Raw genomic sequence first — 20440 nt, 5'->3', positions numbered from 1 at the left:
GTCCAGAATTCTGTGGATTGTGTTAAATTGATAGAATAACGTCTTGAAGTGATCGAGGTAAAACTGAGTGGACCACTTGGCTGCAACCGGAAGAAGTACTGTCGATTTAGTGTGGACATCAGTAGATGGCAGTCAAAAAAAAAAAAAGAACAACACGTCAGCTCGGGGTTTCATCCACGCAGGCATCAGCAATGCAACAACTCCTGAGAGCAGCTTTCTTCTGCTCGGTACATTAATAACATGGAAAGAGGAGTTCAGAACATCCGGAGATTGGTTCTACTCTCTATCCATCCATCATCTATAATGCTTATCCTTGTGAGTGAGTTGGGTTGGCTGACTTTGGCAAGAGGCGGGAAACACCTTGGACTGGTTGCCAGCCCATCACAGAGCACACCAGCAACCATTCACACCTCTGAACAGTTTAGTGTCATCAGTTTTCGGAACGTGAGAGGAGGCCTCGATTCAAACACGAAACTTCAGAACAGTGAGGCAAACATGTTACCCACGAGTGCACCTCGCTGGCCCTATTTGTCATCTTATTAAAAAATAAATAAAATAAATAAGATTCAATATATTGTCCCCACATTGTTGAAAATGCAGTCGTGCACATCCCGAGTTGGAATTTTTCCAGGGATGTGCCAATTAATTTTTACAGAGAATATGGACACTGAGGCGCTGTGCTGCCTAATGCCATTGTTTGTCAAACAATGTCAGTTATCAGCATTTATTGTTCCTTAAAATGGTTTCAACTAGTACAGATGTGTGTATGCATTCTACTTTTGCTATTTTTGTCATTTAAATGTTCAATTGTTTATCTATCTATCAATCTATCTGCATTGTGTATATTTTTTAGCTCCAATTTGGATTAGTGCCGCCCCACATGATTCAGGTTTCTGGGTTCAAGTCTCGCCTGGTGTGGAATTTGAATGTTCTCCCCGTTCTCGTGTGGGTTTCCTCCCACATTCCAAAAACATGCATGTAAGCTTCATTGAAAACTCTAAATTCAATTGAAAGTGAATGTGAGTGGTCATATTTGTCGGTATGCGCAAGTGAGCGCTTCAGAGAAAAATCGATGGATGAATGGATGGATTCATAATGGGCCCTCCCCCCCGAAAAAAAACATGAAAAAACCCTCGATTCGTATCTGGGGATTAAATATCTACTGATCGGCATATTTTTTCATATTTTGTTCCAAAGATATTACGGATATGGGTGAAAGTTTGGCTCGTGAGACGATAGTTGATTTGGCAGGTGAAAAAGCATTAAAACTTGGCGGAGGTTTCCGAGTGTGTGTGTTAAGAACGGTAGCTACGCGCAAAGTGATGGGAGCCCTTGAAGATAGAGACAATAACACATCAGCTAATAGCGTGAAGAACGTGACCTAACACTCACCTAGTAGTAACACTTGTGCGGATGCTGAGGAGCAGACGGGGGGGAGGGCGGGAGGCTCTTTGTGTTGTGTTCAGATGCACACACTCTGGGAGAAGTGATGACAGGTCACAGATCTGTTGGCAAGAAGAAAACTAATGAGCTTATGATGACACTCAGACGACACGCGCGCGCGCACACATGCGCACGTGCCGCGCTCGCACACACAGACTCAAACATTTGTTACGGTTGTGAGAATCTCCACAGGGGTATAATTCACATAAGCTGCTCTTGAAAGGCCAATTTATTCAGTGCAGCCTGCACGTCCAATCACTGTTTTCATTTCATTTTACTATGTGCCTCCTACCTGGTTTTCAGCGCTTTGCGAAAGAAATAAAAGGCTGCATTAAGTCAAGAGGGGCAGCCACAATGAACTCCGTTCACACTTCAAACGCTTGCAACGCTGTGGGACCAAATGATGTGCTCTCATGAACAAAGCCTACACTGGGCTCATCGCACGGAACGGATACACGGCGTTTGTGTGTTTGTCATCACCCTTAAAAACGGACTGCTCTTAATGATTGCACCGTGAGGTCAGAGGGCACTTTTGCGATTCTTCAGAATCACAATGTGACTGCTTTGTCTCTTGGCCCGATGAATAATTCAGTGTCTTTCTTTTGCGCGAAGAGACACTCCATTGCCCTCCCTAATAAGCTCATTTAACATATCTTTGTCTCACTGACGACTTGCCTACAAAGGAAACGACTCCGTTAGAATACGATATGCAGTATATTTTCATCATCAATTCAAATTTTTACTGCTAGTGGAAAGAGTAAGAGGAGTGTTTTTTAGCTCATGTAAATGACCACATTTGAGTAAATCATGCTTTTTATTTAACAGCAATAAAATAGATTGAATTATTAATTCATAATGATACAATACAAAGTGAATAAATAATTTTTTTAAACTATTCATAACAAATATGATTTTATTGTGTACAATTTGTTATGCCATATCATACAATATAACATTAACCAGCCAATTTAATTTAAGGTGATAAAAGACAAGGATGATTTAAGAGGTTAGTTAGTTAGTTAGTTAGTTAGTTAGTTAGTTTCCAATGCCAAGACGACTGTCAATGCTCCCACACGCATTCGCTGTCATGGCATATCGACAAATAGGTTTCTGTGAGCTATTATAAATTTGCTTTAATACCATCAATGTAACCAAAAACACATTTGGATGCAATTTTGACTTTTCACCAACACAGGTACACTTTAATTTCATTTCAACTACAAGAAAAGTCATACAAAGTAATCTCACCACACAGAGCTTAGAGGTCGGTCTGGGTTGGTTTCTAATACTGTATATTGTTAGACCATTAGGTAGCTCACTAGTTAGACATAGATCTGACAGTCATCCACAAGGCAGTGCAACGACATACCATGTTTTGTTAAGATGGATCCCAAAGGCGCCAAATACAATGAAAATAGCAGGGGCCCCAAAATTGAACCCTTTGGAACACCAGACAGTGGGGCAACCAATGCTAACACAAAAAGTTCTGCCGGCCAAATAGGATCTGAAAACCACTTTATTTATTTTCTCTTATTTATGTGCTTTTTGTCTTCTACTTTCTCCTCTTCATAATTTTACTGCTGTAAATTGGGAATTTCTCCATTGTGAGACAAATAAAGGTTTCCTTATCTTATCTTCTTATCTTAATGCGCTTCCACTAATGCTCACCTGGTCCTGCAAATGAACCAAGACAATACTGTGGTCCACCGTATCAAACGCTACAGTCAGTTCTAACAAAACGAGACACACAGCCTCCAGTGTAAATTAGTCAGGAGGATGCCACTGACAACTTGTAAAAAGGCTGACGCTGTGCTGTGCATCATCTTCAAACCTGAATGACGTTTTGTTCATCCAAGAAAGATTTCAACTATCTGGGCACCAGATCGATAGAATGACAGATGGATGGATGGACTAATATTTAAATACAACCATATGCGCAAGTCATAGCTGTTGTGCCATGAGATTTCGTGCCATATTTTGTTGGCTCGGCCTCAACTTAGCATGGCTGCATCTAATGTCAATGCAACAGCTTGGTGACTAAATGTAAATGTCAAGGACAACTTTGCTTGAACAGCCCAAGTGCCATTTCTTTCAAGTTATTTGTTGTGTTTGAGCTAGAAGTGCAATGATTAACAGATAACAAACCGGCTACTAATCAATAATTATTTTTGATTGTTTTAAATCAGTTAGGTGTCCTTTTTTAATTTAAAATTGTCCAAATACTTGAAATTTCAACTTGTCAGCAGCAAATATTCGACCACGCTGCAGTAACAGTAAAAAGACAGACCTCGACTGTCTGCTGTCAATGAAATGGTGACAAAACGAGGAGTGGAGCCACTGGCGGCCATCTTGCGTTGCCACACACGCAGCTCCACTAACTCAAATACACTGATTTTTCCTGTTATTTTCGGAACCATCAACGTTCAAATGAAAGCAAAGTCCATCAGGAAAAAAAAATGCTGCAACCTGTACACCTAAACTCTCACAATCAACAGGGTCCAGTATTTGTCACTGTTTAACTGACTTCACTGGTCGTTGGGGTCTCGCACATGGTATCATTCTGGCTAGCACAGCCACTGCGCATGTATTTAAAAGAAATATTTAGATTCATCCTGAAGTTTTTACCCAAGAGAGGAATAGCCGAAACTGTGTGTATAAGTAGTTCACAAACTGCATATTGGTACAACTCGGCGGAGGCAGGCTGCATGTCGCTTGGTGCCGGCAAATGTAATTTTATTTGATACCTTCTGTTTTGATAAGCCGTAATGTAGCCTTTTGCTACACTTGTGATTTGGATTATAAATGGAAGCAAAACTAGTTACAGGAGCCCACACAATGCAGAACTGAACTGTTCAGTGTACGCAATGGAGTGACGCCACGTGCACTGTCAAGTGCAAGAAGACAAGCACCTGAGAGTTTCGACGATCCACCGTTGGACTTTCGCCTGCAGAGAGAACCCCCCCCCCCCCCCACAGCTCCACCATGTCTCTTACCATGCTTATCAGCAGAGACATCTGCATGATTAAAGCTGGGTGCCTTCAGAATGTGACTTATTAAAGTGCAATGCAATTAAGCGGCGTGTCCCCGAGCTGACCAGCCCCTCCACTCCTCCATGAATGCTGCTCAGCATACCGCGGTAAGAGGGCCACATCCTCTCTTTGGATCGTACATAATATCCTAGGTTCATCTCACTGCTGGTCGTTTATTTAAAATGTGCCTGTAGATAAGCAAGAAAGAAATCGTGCGCCGTTGCAATCTTGTGCGGAGCTACAGAGAGAATTCCTGATCAGCGAGGTGCTTTTGTGTGCATCGCGTCCTTTGTTCAATCGTCTAAATGTGAGCTGAGCGTCGACATACATTTTTTATGAGAATTCATCCTTGCTGCTAAATCTGTTTGCTAATCACCGCTGATGGATTTCCGAGCTGCTAGATTTGGATTGATCCAAAGGTTACAGGTGTAAGGAGGCAGCACATAGTGCCAATGAGATCACCAGGGCGAGCCAGCACTGTTGTGCATATGTGAGGTGGGGGGGATGTCATTAAGAGTCAGGGCTCATTAGCGAAGCTGTGGTGCTTCCCTTTGCATCAGCGGCATACCTGCATGTGTGTCTGATGTGTTAGAGGCTGGGAGGAGGCATCGACACGCAGCTCTGTCACAACTAAAGCAACGCAACTACAAAGTGAACTCTCGACTTCCTGCTCCCAGCTGTGAAAAAACACTGTTTATCGAAACACTTGTTTAATGGCTCGGCTGCTATTTTCTACATGTTCTGACTGAAATTTAAGCAGGGAATAATTCTAGTCGTTTACTGACGGCACATATCGCTTTGCTGAGGAGAATTTGATATTACAGAAAAAAAAATGGCCTGAATTGATTGAACCATGGGCTGACAAGCATTCATGCAAATAGGTCACAATGTTCGATAAAATGACACGGTAAAATGAACGTACATATGCAGTACCGGGAAAGTGTCTGTTGACCAAGATTCTATCTTCGGCCCAAATATGAGGTTAGATTCTAGTTAAGGTAAGCCATTTTAAACTAAAAAAGAAAAACTTTTCCGTTAACTCGAAGCGGAAGATTCGAATCCAACTTGTTTGCTTCCATCAACACGATTAGAGTTCAGGGATTTTGGTTATCAGTTAGTTTTAATACATGCAAGTCGCACCTGGGTAGAAGACACAGGAACAGTCAAACAATGAAAAAAAAGTGTGATTTAATACAGTACGTGGATGAGTTGTGACGGAGTGAAAGTCTGCATGGCTGTAGCTCAACTTCCGATAAATGTTATTCTGCTTTAGATCTAGAACACTTTGAGACTGACTCAACAGCATCTCTGCTGGATGCATCCAAGTAGTGCGCTCCGTTTTGCCTCCCATTTGACAGATTAAACAGCATCAGTCAATCAAAAATCAATTAAACCCATCATGAGTTGTTCCAGTCCGGGAATGGAAACGGACCAAAGGCTGCTGCTGACATTGTGGTTAACTTCAAAACATTCTATTTTTTTTTTTTTTTGTCTCCGTTAGTTTCTTTCACTCAGACAGCCTTCAAATCATTACCCGATTTAATATAATCCAACTTCAACTTCAAAGTCATTCATTATGTGCAATTTGGAGGTCGCCGAGAGAAGATTCCACCGCCTGCCATCAATAAGCGGCCTAATGAAAGTGCCATAAGACAACAGCACAACTTTCTTGACAGGGAGTCCGACTCGGGAGGCTCGAGGCTCCCGGGAAAATGCTGTGCGTCGTTTAACAGGAGCTTAATTCTGGCCGCATGGTTTATTCATGCGGCGAGCGCAGATATCACGACTCTCATAAATCACACAGCACGGTGTTGCTGGACATTGGCGCGAGGCGAGGCAGGGCTCACTAATCTCAACACCATCTTTCATGTGAATAACCTTGCCTCACTGCAGGGCAGGCCAACACGAGACGCAGCCCATTGGAGGAAGCCGTTCCTCATTTATTTTGTTTCGTTCACAGCAAAGGCTTCGTGAGGAGACAACCACCTTCCCGTTCGCTCTCGGGCAGATGTGGCTCAACTCTCAACCATGCGGAGGAATTGCTTGAAAGGAAATGCTGTATCCTCCTTTTCACGTTTCCTTTGGGAATGCGGAATCAGCCACACGATGGATGTGAGCGGCAGAGGGGTTAATTTATCTGATTGGTGCAAAATGTACTACTGTATTATTAATTCATATAAATAAACACCGCCATCAAAGAGCAGGTTTAAAACTGTGCAAAGAGAAAATTAATACATTGCCTCCCAAAAATGGGAAAACTTCCCGGGGGCCTCTGGAAACCGAATTAGTAAATAATACGTTATTCACCAGATTTTTTGTAAAATATCTATACACAGTGGCTGTCACATCAGAATTGTTTTTCCCCTTTGCTGTGAGTTGCTTTTCTGCCTTTTCTCAATGTCATGCGGACACTCATGGCAGACAACGAGGTGCTCTGAATCCCCGGGTCCGCACGCTGGCAGTCAAGTCGGACTTAAGAAAAAAAAAAGAAAAAAAAATCCGATATCCTCTTCTCGTTCTCTGCATGACGTGCGCGTACTCGCAGCTGACAATAAGGCACTCTTAAAGCTGCCGCAACAGTCCCCACTAGCTAATTAACCTTTTGGCTGTTATTATGCAAATTTGCCGTTTGGTCACAGTGAAGGAAGTCTCGCCACTGACAGATTTTCAGAAATAGGCAGACAACAAATTTCCTTGAATGTTTAATTTCACGCTTGATGGGTGGGCAGGGACACCAGAATCCCAACTATTCGTACATCGCAATTGCAATGTCAATTTTTCCATAATATGTTCCCTTCAAAAATGTCTAGATATTCAGGAGTTTCTTCTGTAGCACAAACCACAGCCTCACAGTTTTTTTTAGCACACAAACAAATCGACAGAATAGGAAGATTGAGCAACAAATAAAAAAATAAATAAATTACTGAGTCGTATTGCTTGTCGGAGGTGAGAAGAAACTACAGGTACCACACTGACAGTTGTATGTGTTTTGCCGTGTTCTCTCCTTCCCCACTCGGGCAAAAAAATATATATATGTATATATATATATATATATATCCAGGAGAATTTCAAGCAAACGAAATGACACAGAATGCACTTCTGACACCAAGGCAAAAATCATACCAAAAAAAATTAAAATACAAACATATGGCTTATATACAACACTTGAACCACCTTCATTTGCCGTATGACAAAGAGAAGGTGGAGGATAAGGTGACAGTGAACAGGCGAGTATCCTTGACGCACTCTCACAATGAGATGCTGAAACAACAGTGCGGCTGTCAGGGCAATTTTACACACCAATGCTTTCGCACCTCAGCCGCGCAGCCTTCAAACTCTGAACCCCGCGTCGTCGTCTTCGGCGCGTCTTCATTTATTTTGTGTCAGTGTCCAAGATGTGAGACGCAAGGCGGTGAGAAACTCAAGCCAAATGTCGCCGGGGTAAGCGGTGTGTGAAGAAAACAGTGAGCAAGAGAGGGGTGGGGGGGGGGGGGTTGAAACTCAGTGGGTGTACGCATCAGTGCGTTAGGTGCACATGAAAACCTTTCAGCGCTCCAAAGGAGAAAGGAGGTTTGTTTGGAGTTGTGAAAATACCCGAATATAAAAGAAAAGTTTGACGACACACCTCCACGTTAATCAATGAACCACTCAGGGGTTGGGTTTGACCAGTGTTCCCTAACCTTTTTTTTTTCTTTTTTAGCCAAGGCTTTAATTTTATATTAGAAACATCTCACATTACACCACCAAACCAAAAAAATGACACAAAATGTATCAAGTGGATGTCCAAAAAAGTCTTCCAATATTTTTGCCCTTCACGAATTGCAATGACTTTTACTTAAAAGTGAGAACTACATTTCACACATCCCCCCTTTATTTTTCCCTGCTAGCGTAGCACATCAACGTTTCGGGAAAAGTGGTCAATACGTGAAAGAGAAATGGCCTGGCGTGGTCATTGAATCTAAAAATATTCTCCATTGGAACAGAACACAAAGCCAGCGTGGTGAAATGAAAGTGAAATCAGATGAATTTGCATGAAAGTTCTGGGTCCAATATTGCCACTGCGACCTTTCAAATGTCCTTCAGTCCACTTGAACAAAATACGCCTACTTAGTCAGAATATATTTTATAAAATGAGCAAAAGATAAGAGCTCCATTCAGCCCTGTTCAGACTGCACGCATGGCCAGTCACTGACATGACAGACCTAAAAATCAAAACCTAACTTTTATACTCGGAACAATTCACAGTATTTAACTCCGACAATGTTCCAATACTCTTGACTTGACAATGATAATGCACGGTTTTAATTGACACAGTCGGACAGGTAATCATTTCAACAATGTTTTGTGGTGCGTGCCAATTGCGCCCGCCCTCAAAACTTGACAACGAAAGTCTTTGGACAACCGATGAGATTTATTTCAGCCGCAAATGATGGAGAAACACCATTTACAGACCTGTGATGGAGCGACTCCCCCAAGCAGTGGGGTGCGGCCCCTCTTACACCATTTTTTTTTCTTCTCGGGAAGGGTTAAAGCAGGGGTGTCAAACTCATTTCACATTGTGGGCCACATACGGCCTTGGTAGATGTCAAGTGGGCTGGACCATTAAAATTATACCATACTCTGCTGTTAATAACCAAAATAATATGTCTTTCCTTTTTTTTTTTGGTCTAAAGAAGCACAAGAACATTCGGAAAATGTTGACATTCAATGAACATGTCTTGTACAAAACATTTCATGAGACTGAGGCTGCTGTTGTCTTCTTCTCTGATCAAAACAATGTTGTCTTCTACTCTGATCAAAACAGTGTGTCCCCTAGCGGATACTCCACAAATTGCACCTTATTAAAAATATTCATTACGTGTCTTTTTATGTATTTTTTTCACTTAAATTATCCTGCGGGCCTGATCAAACATTCTTGCGGGCCGTTTCCGGCCCGTGGGCCGTATGTTTGACATTTTCAATGGGTTAAAGTCTGACGCACAACCTTGCACAGCAACCAACTTTGCATAGCAACATTTCCAGATAGCAGGACGATCGATACAAGTTAACAATTAATTATAAGATACAAGTTAACATTGTTAAAATGTCCAATTTCCATTACGCTGTCTGATCAGATTGAGCTGCGGGGCGGACGGATCATCTCGGCAGAGGAGAGGTGTTAATAAACGCGGATTTAGAAAGCGCTGTGAACAATATTCGAGAGAAATAGGACTCTTTTGTACGCAGAAAAAGTCTTCGCTCTTTCAGTTCGACTCATGACAAACAGGAGCAAAAAAAAAAAAAAAAAGTTGGGTGACATATTTGTTCAGTGCAGCTACGTGAGAGAGTTATAATATTAGAAACAGTCTGTCTTTTGCACAAAACGAGCTGCAAAATGGTGGGAAAACTTCAACAGAGCTGCACTCTCTTTGGATGGTTTCAAAACATTTTGAAACGACAAAAATGGAGCGCACCTCCCACTTGTAAAAGATCTTTGCGGTCTATCCCATGACGCTTCCCCCGACCCAACCCCAACGTGCCATGGCGGCTTCCAGACATGATCTATTGCTGGCTCCGCCATGTCCTGAGTGCCCTGACCTGCTGCGACTGCACAAGCGTTGCCAGCGTGGGGCCAAAGGAGATGCGACACACGGCTATGCGGCTGTATTATTCAAGAGGCGCACCCTGTTGAGTGGGCAGTTATTCAGCATCCAAATCCCAGATGCGGTTCCCACACATGCTCCCGTCACCGTCCTGACAGCTGCCCCATTGATCACGCGCAAGGTAGACGGGTGCTGAATATGCGCACGCATAAGCTTTGTGTTATTGGGCTAAAATGGCCTCGATGATAGCACGGAAATCCATCAATAGAGTTTGGACATGGGCCAGAGTTGACTTGCTGGCACTGATTGAATAGGCGAGGCGAGGCGAGGCTCAGCGTGCGGCCGAGATGCGCTGATACGATGCGACATGCAAAATGTAAAATGCAGCAGTGCGGCTAAATGTGCTATGGGGAAGGAAGAAATTCCCTTCTTAGTCGTATCCAGAGAAATCCCTTGGTATGAAGACATTGGACATGATAAGACAAGAGTTTTATTTAAAACTCTGCCTAGTTTGTCAAGATATTAGTGATTGATTTAAAAAATTGCTGTGGTGCTATTGACATGTAATATATCTTACTGAGAGCTGTGTCTAAACGTGCCCATCCAATATCGACTTTTTTTTAAGGCCGATGCCAATTCCGATATTTCGCAGAATTAAAGTCCGATATCCGATTAATCGTCTGACTAATTAAAAATAAAAATGCTGTGGCGCTATTGGCATGCAGTATACTTTACTGAGAGCTGTGTCTAAACATGCCCAACCGATGTGAATTTTTTTTTTTCAGGCCGATGCCAATTCCGATATTTCGCAGAGTAAAATTCCGATATCCGATTAATCGTCTGTCTAATTTAAAAAATATATATCTAATGAACAAAATCACTTTTGAACACTTTGCACAATAAAGATATGAATTACAGGCAAAATGTTTTTGACTGTTTTAGAGTACAGTGAAACTCCTCTAGAACGAAACCTGCATGGGCGAAAATACCCCCTTATGTGAAAAAATCTTCATGCATTAACACAATTCCCATTCTCCTGCCCCCCATACGACGAAAAACCCCCTGTTGCGTTATACGAAATCATTTTGTCTGCTCCAGCCTCGCGAAGACATTCACTACAACGAAGTCTTATCCAACAGCGACCTCTACTGCTTCGTTCGAAAAAAGGCAACAGCAACCACCACACTGGTTTACATACTGAACGATGTTTATTTCGGTCACAGCTGCGAGTTTCCTGGGCTCAACATACTCATAGCTGCTCTGCTATTGGCTTACCGAGCATCATCCTGGCCTCCGATTGGCCAAGAGGCCACATAGACCTCACTGTCTGTGTGTAGATACTGAAGCTAGATATCCGTAGCATCCGATTAGCTGCTCAGAGTAAATTGCTTATGGCTCGACGGACATTTACTTTACTTTTTATCATGCTAAAAACACCCACGGGACGCTTCGTAGTCCTCGATGGCCATAGTTAGCTCTCGAAGGCTAAAAATTTTTTTTTAAATTGTGTGATATGAAATATTCCAATTCATGTTTTATTTATATAGATTTATATTTATGTTTTGGTCATAGCACAATACCGCTTTTATTGTCCATAGAGGGCAAAAATACATAGTAAAAAAATAAGAACTATATGTGTATGTTTAGCACTGATGGCACTGAACATGTCGAGTGGTTGAAAGTAAAATAAATATTCAGGAATAATACTTTTACAATTTTTGTAAAATTGTATGTTGCGTTATATAAACTTATTTACATCGACTGCAGCATATGGGTATTAACTATGGCCATCGAGGACTACGAAGCATCCCGTGGCTGGCTTAAAAGTTCATTGCATGACATCAGCTGAGCAACGCTGTCTTGGGTGGTGATCGAGGGGAGGTCGAGTTCGAGACAGTGAGATGGTGGAAAGAAAAGCCACCGGGTCCAGGAAGTATTTGTTGTTGTTAGATTCAGACGAGGATGGACGTTGCATTGCTAAAATGGCTACAAAACGGACCTTTTGATGTCAAGCAGCTAAGACAAGAAGAGCTCTGATGCTGGAAGAGAGGGTAAAAGTGATCAAAATGAAAGACGGAGCAAGCAAAATAAAAGACATTTTCCAAGAAATTGATGTAAGTGAAAGTGAATGCTGATCGTAAATTTCGCAATTTCTTTCCCTTTTTTTCTTTTTACACTGACAATATGAAGTGTCAAATAAGTGTGTGCTCATACTTATGTACTATTGGAATAAAAATAGAGTACACAAACGTTTGTGTGTGCGTGTACACATGCGTTTGTGTGTGTGGGTGTGTGTGTGCTTACATCTGAGATCAAATTTGCTACAGTGAAAAACCCCCTGTTGTGAAAAATTTCTTGCTGCAAACATGATTTCGTTGTAGAGGAGTTTCACTGTACTTTAACTTAGTCGTTTAACAAGAGGGTTTTTCCTAGCTTGTCTGTGAAATTCCGGTTCGTAAACCATTTTTCTTACTGGGCAGATGGCTGTAGATGGCGGGCGGCATTGCATCACTTTAGATTCGAGATCAGCACAGCTTTTGAGTTAAAGATAAAGATTTGATGGAGAATCTCCTCTTATCGGGTGGGTTCCAAATCAATACTGTGCTCCCCCTCACACCCCGTTCTTTATGTTTTGTTTTTCATTTGAGAAATCAAGGCAGTGTAAAAGGCTAACTAACCGGCAGACTGCAAGTTCTGTATTCCCCTGTTGGTCATTGGTTGGCATGTCTCTTTGACGGGTTGCGACTGTTCCATTTCGTTGCATCTTGTGGTACAATGACAATAAAGCTAATCCGATTGAGATATATTTTATATCAGCACATAAATTATTATTTTTATACCAAAAGCCGATTCGCAAGCTTATCTTATGTTCTGTGGAGATCAGACGAAATAAAAATACTCTAAAGCTGCTTTGAAAATGGCTGGGAGTGAATGAGTTCATTTCTCCTCAAGCGTCTATGGCAGTGGTTCGATCGAACCCCAGGGGTTCGGTGAATCAGTCTCGGGGGTTCGACGCAGCCTCTGCCATGGAGGTTACGACACACCCAACTCAACATGTCAATTAGTTATGATATGCCCATTTGGCCATCACTGGCTGGTTCATTTTGTGCACAATTTTAAAAAATATACTTCATACTACAATTAATTGTGTTTACTTTTTTCGGTTTTTAAATAAATGCGTTTTTTTATGTCTTGAATTTGTTAAAAAAAAATCATAATTTTATTTTTCACTAATGAAGGGTTCGGTGAATGTGCAAATGAACTGGTTGGGTTTGGTATCTCGAACAAGGTTAAGAACCACTGGTCCATGGGAAATTGAGCTTTTACCGGACATTCTTAGTGGATTATAATTCATCATTAAATCATAATATATCAATGGGAATTCTACACTTCCAACTTTGTTACCACTCTTTTCTGTGTGATTTATTTAACCCTCTCAGGGACAGCGGTTACTACAGTGGACAGCTTATCATGCGATCAGGTTACAGGGTTGCATGAAAGGCTTAATATTGAGCTGTCTTTCAGATAAAGTCAATCAAAATATATTATGAGCTTTTTTGTGTCACGGTGTTCATTGTTTACTTTTAGCACAATATATATTTAAATAAAGTGTGATGATGTCATTCTACGCAGTCATCAGAGCCCAAATGTGGCCCGGCAACAGGACTGGTCTTCTGCCCGTCACACCGAAGACCATTCATCACGCTACTTAATAACACGCCGTGATATAATATGTGAAGTCTAATTACAGTGTCACCTACAGGAGCGAAACACGGTATGATCACCTGACCTGAGCGGTTCACACTCAGGTCAGCTTCGCATGTTAATTACACGTTTCATCAGGAGAGCCTTATAACTTCATCAAGCGCGCTCCTTTGGTTCATCCTCACCCTTCAAGCCTCTGTCTTTTGTTAGCGTGCCTGATAAATTATTCAATATTCATTAAATAATGTTTGATGAAAAGGGAACAGGGGCAAGACGCTAACGCTAATTTATGACTTTGACGAATCTTTGCCGCGGTAGGATGCTGGGAAATAAGATCATTGTTTAGCAGGGACTTTTTTTTTGTTCCCCCGCTTACTTCTGAGGGCATTGTTAGGCCTCTTGTTAACCTTTTTACGTTGTCAAATAACATTAAGCAGTCAGTGTGTCTTTGTTACACTGTACAGTATTATAAGCACATCTAATAAGATCCAATACAAGGGGATGAAAAGTTCATCCTTTGCAAAGAGAATTCAAGCTCATTTTGCATTGACTATGTCACATACTAGTTATCACCTTCACATGATTTACTGAGTTGTAGTTTGCAGTGCAACATACCGAGCCGTGTCGAATATTTTGGTTCGCTACACGAGAATGCCAAAATAGGAGAGGGAGTTTGTGATGATGGTACATACAAGCAGAATTCGGTGAAAAATTCAAACTTGTACGTAAACCTTAAAGTGTGGCAGTTTGATGGCCAAATTCTTTCCCCATTTTTTGCTGACTGTTATTGACATTCTCATATAATGAGACACAACGACACATTACAACCTAAGAGAAAGATATTGATATTAAAACGTTCCCCCAACATGTTCAAACGGAGCACAACATTACAGTACAGTACAAAAATTTAAATTACACTTTTTGGGAATAAACCCTGTCTTGTTTTGATGAACACTTGGGCCGACTACACTACTGCATTACAAAAGCGGTCATTCTGGTGGTACTTGGAGAGCCAACTATTTTGTTTTTTTAAGTGTTACTTGGTGACAACAGTTAAATGAAAATGACCGACTTCACCTTGATTTAAGATTGGAACAAATTAGTGTATGTAGCATTAAAATTTTAGAAATGGCGGTCGAACATTGGAACAGATTGCTGTTGTAAATTATTTGTACGGTTCCCTTGTTGGTTAAATATCGTTTGACCGTCAATCAACCTCATGGGCTGCGTGCTTGTCGCGTCTCGGGGATTCAATCATTTCAAAAGAAGAACACCGTTGAAATGAGTATTGTTGCTAATTGTCGAGAAATTGAAGGATGCAAAGGGTCACTTTGATATTTGTCCCCTTTTGTTTATTAAACATGCTAACATGCTATTACCCCGGAATAACCTGCGGCCAGGATTTAATTGTATTTGCAGAACATGCCGCAGGGACAACCAAAACAAGCTGTGGGTCTGCAGACGCCCCCCCACCCCACCCAGACTTTGGAGACCCCTGCGTAAAGTATTCAATTGGATTACATTTTCTAAGTCCGCTGTAATTAGTGATAAAAGCCTATTTATCTCCTCTGCAGATGTTCAAGCAGGAGGTAACCGGCCGTAGACATCCTGATGAAGATGAAGAGAGGATTTTTTGCTGTCTCAGGCTTAATGGTGAATGATAGCCTTTTCGACAAAGCACAAACACATCCCAAATGCGCACACGGAGGCTCGCTGCTGCTCATTTCGACATCATCGTGCTGGAAAATAAACGTAGTGTCACTTCTTTGACTTGAAGTGAGAGTGAAAAAGCTTCAGAGGAGCCATGGCGGGTGGACACTTACATGGGCAAAAAGTCACAGGCTTCCCACAAAATGGACGTAGGAATGTCTTTAAACAAGAAAGAAACTAATGAGTTCATTCGTCAGTGCACAGCAAGAATCAGTGCAGACGTCCCTCCCCTGAGGGGGTTGGGGGGGGTGCACCTTGGGAAAATTGGATTAACATGGCGCCACACCGGAGCTTCCATATCTCCAAAAATCGGCCTGCCTTCGCCGTTTGCCCTCCTCGCTTGCATATCAGAGCGAGGCAATCTGTTTCTCCGCAGAGTGCCGGCTGACCAACATGACCGTCGGCAAGTGTCCAATTATTAATTAAATGCTCGCACCCGTAATCAGATGCAGACACGGTCAGACCTGTGAGAGAGACAGCTTAACGAAGCTGAATTTAAATTGCTGATGTCGGACAATGCCTGTGCCGTTCAGCCGAGTCACGTGGCACTTGAACAATCTATCATCATTTTGCACTTTGACTGCTGTTAATAAAACATTTTAGTGCACAACATGTACTGTATTTTCTTCACCAAGGGCAAGATTTCTTAAGCCTCAGCAATATGGGCTGTATCATAAAAATACATTAACGGGGCATAACATTATGGCCACTTGCACAATATAATGCGGTCAAATGGCAAATATTGTGTCTTAAAGTTAATAGGACTCACTTCGGATTGGGGTGTGCATTTAATAACGTGTGCGGGGTTGTGGTTGAACTGTACTGCATCACACGGTTGTGTTCTGAGCTGATCTTAATATTTTAGCACTCTCTCTCAATGTGTGATGAGATCAGTGGTTCTCAAACTTTTTATACCACACTTCAGAAAGGACTTAGCTCTCAAAGTGTCACGATCAGAGCCTACAGTCAATGACAGAAAATAAGGAGACTAATTAATCATCAAAAAAAAAACCGAACAAGTAAAAAGTATTGAAATGATTGAAAGGTACTGTAACATTATGCACAGTTTGAACATTAACACACATCACTAATGCTTCAATTAATATGTATGGCAGATAAAAGTTCGCAACTGTAACTCAATTAAAACGCACAGATTAAACACAGATGTATTTTATTAAAAAGTTAAATACAACTGAACTGTACTTGGGCAGTGATTGGCATACCACTGTCATGGGATGTGCATATCGCGCTTTGACAATTATTGTGTGAGGGACCGCGCTAATGCAATAGAGCAAACAACAACCACAATACTTGAGCATCAACTTTGTCAAGGCAAAATTTCTATCGATGTTTGTCATTAGCGTGCCGTGAGAGATAATCGAGTATGCTCAGGGAAAGGATCCAATTCCACTTAAAAACTCCAAAGATTATGATTTCTATCTGACAAATAATGTCTTTTTGCTCATCTAACAATGCCAGAGACTTTAAGAACCAGTGAACAATTAAATATTACGACTGTGTGCCAGCTTTATGTTCGACCACACATGAACAGAGCTTGCAAAGTAAACAGTGATAAGATCAACATGATTTGATCAGATTTTCATGACACTATTTGGTGGTTTAAGATGTGTCAAATGTATCAAATGTGCCGTGGCTGCATAAAGGCTGGGAAACACTGAAGCAATAAATGTCAGCTGCGTGCAAGTTATGATAATTAGGGTCCGACCGATTTAATTGCCCAGTACGTCCCATTTTAAAATTAGCAAAAATCCCCAATATTTTTGCCAATTTTTTTAACACGTTTTGTGTTCTTCCATACTTGTCCAGTGAATTGATTCTGAATACAACAGAAAACAAAGATGACATTCAAAAGTTCTCCGACTCCCCCCCCCCCCACACAAAAAATGCAAAAATGGCTGATTTTTGCCCATTTTTTTTCCCCTTTATGTTATAAAGTTAACAAAATGCATACTCAAGCAGTTAGAAGCAGTCAAATGTTCTGCCTGTACTTGAGGACTAAAAAAAAAAAATAAAGAAGTTATATTACATGATACATATAATTTTTATTTATTATTTTTTTAATCAACCAATTAATCAGGACTCAGAATTTTATTCTGTGAACTATTGTTATTGTCCTAAAAAAAAATCCATAAAATCCATCATGGTCTGGTCCTCCTATTGTACAGAAGAGCAGCTCGATGCTGTCTTTTCACTTCCTCTGCACAAACATCTAAATGCCGCAGCTTTCACAAGGAAAGCAAAGTGCAAGCCCTCTACCGCCATGTATTTCATTAAGTTCTCTTAATGCACTTGTTATGGCTCCAGGGTGTTTGCCAAACGTTGACTGTGGTTTTTTTCTTTTTTTTTTCACTGAAATAATAAGCGCTATCAGTCAGGGCAGAGCAAAAACAGCTTAATTCGCGGGATAAAGGTCATCGGTGCTGTTGCTTTTGAGGCATTTTTGACAGACTAGAACAAAACAGCGCAACACAACCCTAGTTGAAGTTTGCCTTGAATTATAACAATATATGTTGCGGTGTTCACATGTCAGCTTATAAAAAAAACCAAAAAAAAAAACCAAACTGAATTCAGAGTGCTGAGCTCTCCGAAATAAGTCGGCCTTGCAAACTGGACACTCCGCATCATTAGGCACACTGCACAGCACACGGCAACAATCACCAGACAAAGGACTAATAAAGCGGAACACTCGTGGTTATTCTTAATGAATTAATAGTGCGCATGAACGGATCCAAATGACCATACAGATAAATTTGTGGCCATGTGTTTTTCATCTATATTCAACGGCTGTTAAAATGTCACATTAAAACAAATCCGTTCCATTTTTCCTAATCAACACTGAGAATAGGAAAATATAACAAGGAGCAGCAAAAGCAAAGCGTCCTTGGTGAAATGTCAAGCCTCTCCAGTCTCAGACGTTCACTCATCAGCACTAGTTTCACGTATTGATTAAAGGCAGGATTTCCGGTGGATGAGTTTTACTGGACTGTAAAGCACAAACACAAAAAGTTTGCGCGGCTTATTTTGCCCTTGAAGTGTCTGCTTTATGATAGCTTAGTCTTCTTGTTGAATATGGCCACACACCTCAGATTTCCACCAAACTGCAACAGCACTGATTTTTTTTTTTTACTGTGAAAACATCAATATGGAATATAATTGGTGGGCAAAATGTGCATCCAGCTAAGCATTGTTTATGAAATAATTACATTCATAACTGAAAGCTTTGGGATTTTTTTTTTTTTAATGGGGCAAAATATTTGTATCTACACACATTTTTTTTAATTGGAGAACTGTCGAGCTTAAAATGTATAAACAAGCAAAGATATCATGAAATAAAATTAATTCAGTTTTCCAAGCATTGATGAATTTGATATAATCTAAACATTCACTCATGTAAAGATAATTCAATTATGATTAATGGCTTTGGAGAAGCCAAGCAGAGCTGTGGCTAAAATATACCGTAATATATGCGGCTCGAATAGTGCACACAATATTGCAATGTGTTTTTTTTTTCCCCGCTATATGGGGGGAGTCAGTTATTTTACTAAATGGCCTGATTTGGTTAGATTCAATCCCTCACAAAGCGGTAACATCTCCATTATTTAACAATTGCTACTTTGACGAAGCGAGTAATGAGAGTTTAATCAGCTTCTGTAGCCTGCAGTCTACTGCCATCTAGCGGTTGAAGTGTGTGACAGCACGTACGTGTGCAAGGGATCTTCTGCTCTGAATCAGAACATTCATCACTCGCATTCATCCTCTGGGAAGGACAAAACTTTATCTCGAGCTCTCATTGAAAATGAATAATAGACTGTGGGAGACAATTAAATTACATTTAAAGTGAAACTTAACATTTCACAAGAAGGAAAGAAGGACAAGTAATTAAGTGTACAATTGGGGAGCAAATGAGGCGTTTGTGGGCTTCACTTGAAGAATGAAAATTGCACGCTGTTGCACTTCAGTTCACAATTGAGCTACCCTGGAACGCACTTACATGTCATTTGCATGAATATACGTTGAAAGTGTTAGCGTTGCTGGAGCACGGAAGCTGTGCGACACAATGCGTGGAGCTGGCAGTAAATTGAAAAGCTCTCCTAGCTGATCGAGCGTTTTCCTCCCCTCATCTTTTGGCACACGACGCCTCTTTTCATAGCACGGACTCGCCAACAGTCCAATTAAATAGAAAGCCCAATTTATCACAGCCACCAGCCCGATAGCTTCCACCAAAAGCCCCACCAGGAAAAAAAAATGACAGCGCGCTTCAAACTCGTAGAAAAACAAAAACAACCAAATAGATCAGAGCAACAATCGCCGACGTGTCATCATTGCTCGTCACTGCCAATTAAAAGGACACATATCGATTATTAAGGAGATAAATCCAAACTCACCCCCCAGTGGATTAGGCTTGGGACGCCAAGTTGTCACCCTCAATAAATGAGATATTTCCGGGTGGTGCCGGTGTCACACTCTTCCATGATTAAGTGCAAATTCAGCATGCTTGGTGATCCGACCTGAGTCACAGGATGCAGCGGCGTGCACACTTCTCTCTTCTCCTTCTCCTGCTTGGCTCTCCCCCCCGCGGATGCTTATCTGAGGCTCAAGCGCGGCCCACTTTAAACTGCAGTGACGTCACACCGGTTGATGAGGCCACGCCTATCTTCATCCGACACACGTTTGTCTTTCCACTTGAAAAAACTGTGGTGGGAAGTAACTTCGTAAATAGAGTTTTCTGATGTGACTACAACGCGGCCCACTTTAAACTGCAGTGACGTCACACCGGCTGATGAGGCCACGCCTATCTTCATCCTACACACGTTTGTTTTTTCCACTTTAAAAAAAAAACCGTGGTGGGAAGTAACTTCGAAAATAGAGTTTTCTGATGTCCGTACTACACGTTGTTATTTTTATGACGGCTTTTTACATGAAAACAGAAACTTATACTTAAATATGCTT

The 20440-nt window shown here is 41.3% G+C and overlaps 1 protein-coding gene across 5 annotated transcripts in view; it reads right to left on the bottom strand.

The window, feature by feature from the left end:
• Nucleotides 1–20058, bottom strand: part of megf11 (multiple EGF-like-domains 11) — an 88851-nt gene extending 68793 nt beyond the window's left edge. For all 5 annotated transcript variants that reach the window (XM_019876012.1, XM_019876013.1, XM_019876015.1 and 2 more), the window contains exons 1-2: nucleotides 19876–20058; nucleotides 1393–1505 (exon numbers count right to left, since the gene is read on the bottom strand). The gene's annotated coding sequence lies outside the window, so the exon portion shown is untranslated. The remainder of the gene's footprint in view (nucleotides 1–1392; nucleotides 1506–19875) is intronic.
• Nucleotides 20059–20440: the final 382 nt, after the last annotated feature.

This window comes from Hippocampus comes, unplaced genomic scaffold (assembly GCF_001891065.2).
Source record: "Hippocampus comes isolate QL1 unplaced genomic scaffold, H_comes_QL1_v1.1 scaffold142, whole genome shotgun sequence".
In the NCBI taxonomy this organism is placed as follows: Eukaryota; Metazoa; Chordata; class Actinopteri; order Syngnathiformes; family Syngnathidae; genus Hippocampus; species Hippocampus comes.
This window is presented reverse-complemented; position numbering and strand designations above follow the sequence as displayed.